We start from the raw sequence: 7,753 nt of genomic DNA, 5'->3' as shown, positions 1-7,753 counted from the left end.
GCACATAGCTGCAAAGATGTGAACATCCATATCGGTCTTGTTTGATATTCTTTGAGTTGGTTTAGATAGAGAGAAGTGACCTCTTTCATGTCAAGTGCATGTGCCATTTACTACAGCCAAAGTGTAGACTGATGTACGCTCATAACTTGTTCTTTTGCTTTTTCTTGGCTGCATGCTTGCATCCAATTCAGATTTTCCATGTGCACTTCAGAACTAATCATGCTTGTACAGATGAGAAATTGAGCATGTTTTTTAGTCTTTGATGGAAACTGAACAAGTTTCTCATGAGTTTTTTTATATACTTCAAGCCTACTGCTCATCCAGCTCTATGTGCAGTTTGGAGATATGCTTTATTGATCATGCAACCTCCTTCTTTTCTCATCCCTTTTATGTTTTTATTTCAAATACTCTGTGTTAGCAAAATCCTATTGCATGACTAGACCATCTATCTGGTGATTCAGGCACTACATTAGTGATTGGGGCAATGGTCAGACCTGCTTGCACGAAAAAAAGGGCAATTTTGATGTGCATGCAGGAGCTCAGAACTCACCTATTGATGACTCACCTTGGAAACTGGTTTTTTAAAGGTTGGTGACTCTGACTGGACACTTCATTCTGCACTTGGTCGTGATAGATTTTTTTACATGTGACACTATACTTGTAGTAAAATTAGATCTGCACTTGGTCGTGATAGATTTTTTTACATGTCACACTATACTTGTAGTAAAATTAGATTTGAAATGAAGACTGCAACTTAAACCTATATAATATATATATATATATATATATATATATATATATATATATACGTATATGTATATGTATATAATTATTCTGCACCCTGGGTGATGAAGGGTCGCGCTATTCGTCACCCTGGGTGAGGAATAGTTATTCTTCACCCCCCTCTATTTTAACATCAATGCACCGTAATTTTACGTTTCTTAAATTTTGTCTTATTTCGGATATAAAAAGAGAACGTAAGAAAATATATAATCGCCGTAAAAAATATATTATGTTAGATAAATTACAAATGTAAAAACGTAGTGTAAAATGTACATAAAATGTAATTTTTTTGGTCTTCTGACTTTTTTATGCCAAATTTTACAAAGTGAATCAATATGACTGTAACTATTTGTATTTGAAACATAATTTATTTATGAAATGATCGTAATATTACCTCGTGTGAAGAATAAATTATTCTGCACCCTGGGTGATGAATAGTAATACTATATATATATGAGATATATGTGGTAACTACCACCAGGTGGTAGGATGGATTTTCCCTACACCATGTATATATATATATATCAACTACATAATTAGACAACATGTATGATACTTGGAAAGGTATGTTATGTTGTTCAATGTTCACATATTTCCTCCCAGCGTAAACAACTATTTTTAACCCTATGCGAGTGTCCTACATCTTCTTTTTTTCTGTTGCCATAGGTCTTGGAGATCACCTTTGGTAACAAACACTCAGGACTGCTCTAACTTATTATATGAAATAATGTTCGGCCATAGTATATTTTTTCTACACTTGATGTTAGGTAACTCTGAACCATGAAGCCCAAATTGTGTTGATATTTTTATGGAATTTTATGATCAAATACTAATTTATAGTTTTTACTTAGTTTCTGCTTTTGCCATTTACAAAAAGCAAACATTCATGGCGTTCTTCAATTGCTTCATCACTAATTTATTGTCTCCTTTTCCAGGCTGACAAGGCGACATATGCGGGGCCTTCTTCAGTTTCAAGTCACACATGCCATCGTCATCCAGGTCAGTGGTGCCCCGTGCCCATCGACGACCTCATGCAGCTGTTCGCCAACGCCTGAATGAATCACTTCAAGACATTATTCCTTGACCATAATGTAGTGCCGCCCTGGACTAGCAGCTTGTCGCCTACACCTCAATACAATACCCAGAAGTGCATCCGCGCCGGCAGCAAGCACAACGACCTTGACGCATGGGAAACAATACTCCTTGATGGGAAGTAGACCTTCAGGTATGATGGGAGCTTCGAAGAGGAAGCCAGCGGATATTCATGGGAGCTCCTCGTGAAAGTATGATTCTTCCCTTCATTCGCCTTCTCGATCACTTGCCTTTTAGTTTACCCAAAAAATGAGTTTACGTATAATACTGTGTATTGTACGAATCAAATGTATGGTGCTTTGCTCTTTTCCAAATAGATGGTTGGCTGTTATTCCTTTGATCATTAGATTGTTATTACTTAAATGTTCTAATATACTGTACAAAGCTTTCATTTATGTCTTCATAAAAATCACTCTGAAAGTTCATCCAAAAAAGCACTCTGAATATATATTTTTATTTGAAATCCATATACATATATTTCTATGCAAGCTGAGCTCGTCAATACAAATGTTATTTTGTACAACAATTTTGGTCCCATTGGTGTTGATCCCTTTGATCTCTGGCCATATGACTTCCCATTCAAGATATGATGGGGCATGGATGTGATACACCCACATACAGAGATGTTTAAATGTGAAGTTGGCAAGAGCAGGCTTGTTTGTAGATGAAGTTTTTATACATATGACTGACTACTCTAGCCTTGCCACCATTAGTGTAGTGTTCTTATCTTCCTTCCCATGTTTTGTTGAAAGATCTTCTAGATTCATGACCCGCCTTAAAATTTTCTGTATAATGCAACTACAACCATTTATCATTACAGGTGAGGGACTTAGTATAGAAAGCTACTTTACAAGTAGTCTCAAGCTGGAAGATAACAGATTGGTCGCGACGTTAGGGATCCCCATCAATGTTATACTATTTGTCTCCAGGTATATACTCACTCCAAATTCTAGATATTCTAGCGAGTAGATGAGGTGAAAGCATGTGCAACATAGTTCTTTTTTTGTTTTGCTCTAATTTCTGCGGGAGTGTTGTTAAATCCCATGTAGCACGATGGTGGTTGTATGCTGCCGTGGAGGAATTAAAGGCACATGTTGATTAAAAGAATGGGTATAAGTAAGGAGTGGCTGGTGACTAATATTGTCGAGTAATTTCTTGATGAAAAAAGTCCATTTTACTCTCCTGAACAAAGTGGGTGGTTCACTTTACCCCCTGATCTATATTTTGGTTCCTTCTACACCCCAAACAAAACCAAACCGGACGACCCCCCCCCCCGGCTGGTTTGTCTTCATTGGATGCTGATGTGGCATAGTCAATGGGTGGTTTTGACCGTGGTGGGGCCTACTCGTCAGGTTGGACTGTTACACGCTGCCGTTCCCCGTTGCGTTCTGGATCAGAAAGAGATCGAAATCCCTTTCTTCTTCTCCCCCATGTCGCCGTCGATGGCTCCCTTGGGGCAGTGTTGAACTCCGACCAGCAACGGTGGTCAGAGTCTTGGTGGTGGCGGCGGCGGCGGCGGTGCAACCCGTCAATCTTCCCCGACCTGTTCCTTCTCCCACGGCCGCTCTCTCCCCCGTCCTCAAACCCTAGGTCGACGGCTCTGTCGATGCGGCGGCGGCTGCTGCGGTCTGTCTGATTTCGCGGCGGCGCAAACGAACTGAGGTGAGTCCCATCCCTCCAATCCCCTTCCCTTGGTGTACTTACTCTGCTCTAGTTAGCTGCTGTATGTAGGTTCTAATTGAAGATTGAACGTTGTTTTAATCTGTAGGTTAAGCAATGGATCAACTAGATTGGTTAGGCATCCGTTTCTTTTACAATGGCCAATTTGAGAATTCAAACAAGCAATTGTCATATGTTGGTGGTAATATACAACTCACATCTGTTGAGAGGTACAATATATCCTTAGCTACTGTCAGGGAGCAGTTAGCAGATATAAAGATGGCCTACCATAGTGAAGAGCTAACAGAGAAGCATAGGCTTTACTGGTTGTTTCCTGGAAAAAATGTTAGAGATGGGCTGAGACGACTGGACACTGATAGAAATGTGTTCTTCATGGATAGGTGTATTACAGATTGTGGGGTTGTGGATGTGTATGTGAATTATGAAGATGATGTTGATGAAGATGGACAGAACAGTGTGTCTGATATTGGAGAGAAAGAGGAAGAGGAAACTAATGCTGCAATTGAAGAAGACAAGACAGAAGAGAAGAGTGGCAGTGATTGGGAAGATGAGCATGACAATTGCTCTGCTGAGGATGACCTGGAGCACAGTTCAGAGGAAGATGTGGATGAGCCTGACAGGACTGAGTATGCTGTACAAGATGAATTGCAACCTGAAACTGGAAATGTTCCTGAAGTAGATGTTGCACCTGATGAAATAAGGGATGAATGTGCAGATCTTGATTGGTGCCCTAAAGATGAAGACAGTTCAGGTGAAGATGATGAGGCAGAGGAGCTCAGAAAGCATGCTAAGGAAGTGCTCAGAAAGATCGGAATGGGGTTGCCACTTGATGAAGAGAAGGAAGTGAAAGAAAGTACAACACAATTAATTCCTTTTGATGAAATGGACGAAGGAAATGACACTCCATACATGGATTCCAGTGAGGAATACAGTTATGATGAGGATGAGCATGGGAATTCATTTAGGATGAAGTCAAGATTTCCAAGATTTGATAGCAAGGCTGCAATTCCAATATTCAGTTTGGGCATGACATTTAGAGGAAGAAGTCAGTTCAAGAGGGCACTCGTGAAGTATGGCCTAGCTATGAAGAGGCATATTTGCTTTGTAAAAGATGAGGCTGGTAGGATTAGGGCAAAATGTTCTTGGCCTAAGTGTCCTTGGTTGATTTATGGTGCAAAGAGGAGCTCAAATGATTGGTTTCAAGTCATAACACTTGTTGACAACCACATATGCCCATAGAGGAGAGACAACAGATTGGTTACTGCACCTAGAATTGCAGACAAGTATGAGAGAATTATGAAGGCAAATCCAGGATGGAAAGTGAAATCTATTAAGGCCATTGTCAGATTATAGATTTTTGCAGATGGGCATGTTTCCAAAATAAAGAAAGCAAAAGCAATAGTCAGAAAGAGAGTTAGAGAAGCAATGCATGAAGAATATGCCAGGGTGTTTGATTATCAGCTAGAAATATTGAGGAGCAATCCAGGAAGCACTGTGGCAGTTGTGCTTAATCCAAAAGAAACTGCACCAATTTTTCAGAGATTGTATGTGTGCTTTCAGGCTTGCAAGAGAGGTTTCATGGAAGGGTGCAGGAAAGTAGTGGGTTTGGATGGCTGCTTCTTTAAGGGGGCTCAAAGTGGAGAGCTACTATGTGCTCTTGGAAGAGATGCAAATGGGCAAATGTATCCCATTGCTTGGGCGGCAGTTGAGGTGGAAAATAAGGACTCCTGGTTTTGGTTTATGGCATTGTTAAATAAAGACTTGGAGATTTCAAATCAAGGTGAAGGCTGAGTGTTTATATCAGATCAGCAAAAAGGTCTAATCAATGCAATTTCAAAGGTTGTACCAAGAGCTGAACATAGAAATTGTGCTAGGCACATTTATGCTAACTGGAAGAAAAAACATAGGGACCAGAAATACTAGAAGAGATTTTGGGCTTGTGCAAAGTCTTCTAACAGAGTTCAGTTTAATTTGAACAGGGAAAAGCTTGCTCAGCTCACACCAGAAGGAGCAAGAGACATGATGCAGGCTGGGCCTGAACATTGGTGTAGAGCATGGTTCAAAGAAGGATCATTCTGTGATTCAGTCGACAACAATATGTGTGAAAGTTTTAACAATTGGATAGTGGAATATAGAGGTCTTCCTATAATCAGTATGTTTGAAGCAATCAGAGCAAAGGTGACAGTTAGGATTCAAGTTAATAGAGCTATGCCAGCCAATTGGAATGGAACAATTTGTCCCAAAATCCTCAAAAAGGTGAACACGTTTATACAACTTACTGAGCAGTGTGAGACAATATGGAATGGAAAAGATGGATATGAGGTGAAGTTAGGATAGCATGGATTCAAAGTTGACTTGCAAGCAGGAACATGTTGAATTCCATGTGTTCATGCTCTAGCAGCTTCACAGTGTGGCCCTGATGACATAGATTCACTTATTGCACCTTGCTACAGAATTGAAGCTTACAACAAGACATATGAACATGTCATGATGCCAATGGAGGGCATGCCTAGCTGGCCAATATCTGACAGACCTAGACCATTAGTCCAAGCTATGTGCAAATGCCTGGAAGGCCCAGGACAGAGAGAATAAGAGGTGGAGATGAGCCTCCTAAGCATGCACACAAGCTCTCCAAGATTGGAACTAAGATCAAGTGTAGTTTATGTGGAAATCCTGGGCACAACATAAGGAAATGCAATACTAACCCCAACAAGGGAAAGTACAAGAATAGGAAGAGGAAAAAAGAAACAAAAGTGTGTAATGATTTTTACATATGTTTAATTTCTATATGTTTTGTACTTGTGAAATTGCAGCAATGTGAAACACCTAACAACTGTTACTTTTCTGTGTTGTGTAGGAAAATCCTCCAAGGACATCTCAAAGAGTAGCAAATGAAACTGCTACAGCCCAGTCTTCACAACATGCAGCTCAAACATCACAGCAAGCTGCAGGAGGGGGAGCCCAGTCTTCACAGCAAGCTACAGGAGGGAGAGGCTAGTCTTCACAGCAAGCTACAGGAGGGACAGCACATCCTAGAAGGGGAAGGCCTCCAAAGCAAGCAAACAGAACAACCGGTGCTAGTTCTAGTCAGAGAAGGAGGAAATCTATCAGGGTTAGCATGTTTGATGAACTGAGAGGTTAAACAGGAAAAATTTCTGTTGTTTAGAGCCTTCAAATTGTGTTTGTTGTTGTTTGATGAACTTGTGTTTGTTGCTGTTAAACTGCCCATTTTCTTTTTAAGGAACTAGTGTTTGTTACTGCTAAGCTACAGAATTTGTGTTTAGTTGAATGCTACTGTTTACTATGTTCTCTTTTGAAAGAAATTTCCTTTTGATAGAAGCTCGGCAAAATATGTTCACTTTTGGCACAAACAAATAAGCTCACAATTGTACCATTTCACAAGACAACATAGTACCAGCACATTACACAAATATTTGGGACAATTTTGGCAGTACAGTTGCTTCACCACAACAACGAGCATAAAATAGAACTGAACACACAGTACAACACTACAGATTGTTAACACAGTACAACAAACCAAGTGGAAAGCCAAAGTGCCAAATATAACAGGACACAAACTCAAACTCCTTCATCACCGTCAGTGCCGTCGATCTTGCCCAGCACAGTCTTGAAGATATGCTTGCGAGTCAGGTCCTCGCCTTCTCCTGGCAGCCACTCATCAGGCAGTCCTTTAGCAAGCAGAGGACCACGATCAACAACCTCCTTCATGTGGCAAATGACAGGATACAGTAAGCTGTTCTTCTTCCTCGGCGACGATGGTCCGTATTCACCCAATTCGAATTGCATTGCTTCATACTCATCCATGGACTCGGGTGGCTTGTTTGTCAGCTTCGGCTCAGGTATCTCCACTGTCACCACCTTGCCAACAAAGGAAGGGTCACGAAGCCACGCCATGACCTCAAGCTCGCGGCGGCTTGCCGGCGGCAGGATCTCGATCAGCTCGCCACCCAACTGCTTGAGAACATCTTTCACGGACGCCGTCGTCCAGGCCTGGTTTGGGAGGCCTTCAAGCCGAGCTTGCTCTTGTACTTCAGAGCACCTGGCTGAGATCGAACCATTCTGCACCAACGCGAAAACTGTATCCAACGCCGACAACACTTGATCTTCATTGACGAAAGGAGCACCTCACAGCACTTCTCCTCCGTCGAGAAGGTCAGCCACAGGTCGTGTGGTGGGC

At 41.3% G+C, this 7,753-nt stretch overlaps 1 protein-coding gene across 1 annotated transcript in view; it reads left to right on the top strand.

Annotated features, from left to right (window-relative positions):
* The window catches only part of LOC119356171, a 3,269-nt gene extending 1,704 nt beyond the window's left edge, over positions 1 to 1,565 (top strand). Inside the window, exons 4-5 of the transcript XR_005171854.1 lie at positions 462 to 587; positions 1,450 to 1,565. The gene's annotated coding sequence lies outside the window, so the exon portion shown is untranslated. The remainder of the gene's footprint in view (positions 1 to 461; positions 588 to 1,449) is intronic.
* The last annotated feature ends 6,188 nt before the right edge of the window (positions 1,566 to 7,753 follow it).

This window comes from Triticum dicoccoides, chromosome 2A (assembly GCF_002162155.2).
Source record: "Triticum dicoccoides isolate Atlit2015 ecotype Zavitan chromosome 2A, WEW_v2.0, whole genome shotgun sequence".
Classification (NCBI taxonomy): domain Eukaryota; kingdom Viridiplantae; phylum Streptophyta; class Magnoliopsida; order Poales; family Poaceae; genus Triticum; species Triticum dicoccoides.
The sequence above is the reverse complement of the archived record's forward strand: the minus strand, read 5'-3'. Positions and strand labels throughout refer to the sequence as shown.